At 38.0% G+C, this 2,654-nt stretch overlaps 1 protein-coding gene and 1 pseudogene across 12 annotated transcripts in view; one reads left to right on the top strand and one right to left on the bottom strand.

Moving 5' to 3' along the window:
• KRABD4 (KRAB domain containing 4) overlaps nt 1–2,654 on the top strand; it is a 31,527-nt gene that overhangs the window by 3,588 nt on the left and 25,285 nt on the right. The gene's annotated exons all lie outside the window — the stretch shown is intronic.
• The window catches only part of LOC108515683 (vezatin-like), an 8,784-nt pseudogene that overhangs the window by 225 nt on the left and 5,905 nt on the right, over nt 1–2,654 (bottom strand).

Raw genomic sequence — 2,654 nt, 5'->3', positions numbered from 1 at the left:
TTTGAGACAGAGGCTCACTCGGAGTGCAGTGGCACAATCTCAGCTTGCTGCAACCTCCACCTTCTGGGTTCAAGTAATTCTCCTGCCTCAGCCTTCCGAGTAGCTGGGATTACAGGTGCCCACCACCACGCCTGGCTAATTTTGTGTTTTAGTAGAGATGGGGTTTCACCATGTTGGCCAGGCTGGTTTTGAACTCCTGACCTCAAGTGATTCCCCCACCTCAGCCTCCAAAGTGCTGGGATTACAGGCATGAGCAACCATGCTCTCTACTTGTTCTTCTGAGAACTGTACCTCATCTTCTCTTCATTTCCTTCTCACAGAAGATTGTTTAAATACATAGGTTCATCTTGCTTTTTCCTCTTTCTTCATTTCTAGATCACTTGGTCTTTTCATCATTCATATTTATGATAATAACATTGTGCATAATGTTTTGATGTGCGTAGAAAAAACTAGTAGCCCAAAGGATTCTATCTTTCTCCCCCCAGTACCATGTTCCTCGTCAGAGAAGTCCATTGTTAACGGTTGGGTTAAATGGTGGGGTAGATGCATTTATATCAATTTAAGGAACTAAAAACATGTGCATATATATTCTTTTTATGCTTTTACACAAATGGCATCATACTTCCATACCCATCTTGCCTTTTGCACCTGATTACTTTCTGGGTGGTGTCCCTTGTCGATATATAAAGATTGTTTCAATTTCTATTTCATAGTATGGATGTATTAATATCATGTAACTTTATGGATATTTAAGTTTTTAATTTCTTTTTACTATTGTATACAGTGCCTCATGAACAACTTTCTCTGTATCTACTCGTTCTATAGTACCAGTGTTTATGGAGGTTATACCTGGTAGTGGGGTTTTGACTAAAAGTTACTGAGACTTAAATTTGCCCTCTGAAATCCTTCATAATTACTCCTTTCACTAAATGTAAAGACCAGATAATTTCTGTGTTCCAATTTTCCAGGCTATTAAAGATGAAAAGTCACCCGGTTCATTTTGTGAAGCCACTTAACCTGAAATTTGAGGAAGGTGCTACAAAAAAGAAAATCATAGACCAGTTTCCCTTAAGAATATAAATGTCAAAATATTAAAAATATTCTGAATAGAACATTAACAAATTGCATTGGGCATTTCAAAAGCAATGGATGCACGTGGTAAAAAAATTCAAACAAAAGCTTTGTTCGACAACAAAAAGTTTTTTGTGGTTTTTGTTTTTTGAGCAGGGTCTGGCTCTATCCCCCAGGCTGAAGTGCAGTGGTGCAATTTCAGCTCACTGCAACCTCCGCCTCCCAGACTCAACAATCCTCCCACCTCAGCTTCCCAAGTAGCTGGGACTACAGACACATGCCACCATGCCCAGCCAATTTTTGTATTTTTTGTAGGGATGGAGTTTTGCCATGTTGCCCAGGCTGGTCTTGAACTCATGAATCTCTTTCTCTGCTTATGCACAATCACTCGTTCTCTCCTGCATGTGCTCTCTCTCTCTCTTTCTCTTTCTCTTTCTCTCTTTAACAAGTTACAGTACATCCTGGTCTTTCTGGTCCTTTTTTTTTTTTAATGATCTTTTCATTTGTGTTAACTCTACACCAGGGTTTCTCAGTGTGGCACTATTGACATTTTGGTTGAGGTCATTATTTGTCGTGGGTTGCCTTCCTGTGCGTTGTATATGTAGCAGCATCCCTGGACTCTCTACTAGATGCCAGTAGTGCTCCCTCCTCCAGTGTTGGCAACCAAAATATCTCTTGTCATTGTCAAATATTCCCTGAGGAATGAAATTATCCAGTGTTTAAAACCAGTGGCCTACCCCGTTTACAAAAATGGCTGCTTGATATTTCATTTGATGGTAATACCACTATTGCCTTTCTCCTAATAATAGATATTTAGGATATTCCTAGTCTTTTACTACCATAAACAACATCGCAGTGTATAGTAGATTCCCATTGTGTGCATGTGACAACATTTATAGGATAACTTTCTAGATATGAAGTTTCTAGGTCAAAGTTTATGCATCTTGAATTTTGATTCAGAACTGTCAGTTGCCTTCCAAATAGGATGTACTGATTTGCATTGCTGGCAACATTATAATGCCTTTTCCTATAAATGGGAAATCACAGTGTATTATCTGCTATGATTTTTGCCATTGTGAGGGACAAAAGAGTAGTGCATTTTAATTCGCTTTTCTTGATTTGAGTGTCTGTTTTCGTTTTTAACCACCATTTGTACTTTTTTCTTTCAAATATTTATTCTAGTCATTTGCCCCCTTTTCTCTTGGGTGTGGAATTACTTTGATTGCTGGATGTTAGCTCCTTGGGTTAACTTAAGCAAATGAGATCTCTGTCATATATGTTGTCAATATTTTTCATAGTTTATTATTTGCTTTGATTTGTCTTATACCTCTTGGGGAGTGGACACAATGTGTTTTTAATGTCTCATTTTACAATCTTTTGTGGCTTCTAGAGTTCTTGTATTGCTTATATAGGATTCTGTGAGTTGAGATTTTAAAAATGGCATTTCAGTTATGTGGAAAAAATGGTGACTGAATGATGGTGGCACCGTTGAGTCTCCGTCTGGATGGAAAGAAAGTTAAACTCTTCTTCTTCTTCTTCTTTTTTTATTATACTTTAAGTTCTAGGGTACATGTGCACAACAT

This window comes from Rhinopithecus bieti, unplaced genomic scaffold (assembly GCF_001698545.2).
Source record: "Rhinopithecus bieti isolate Rb0 unplaced genomic scaffold, ASM169854v2 scaffold_35387, whole genome shotgun sequence".
Taxonomy (NCBI): Eukaryota; Metazoa; Chordata; class Mammalia; order Primates; family Cercopithecidae; genus Rhinopithecus; species Rhinopithecus bieti.
The sequence above is the reverse complement of the archived record's forward strand: the minus strand, read 5'-3'. Positions and strand labels throughout refer to the sequence as shown.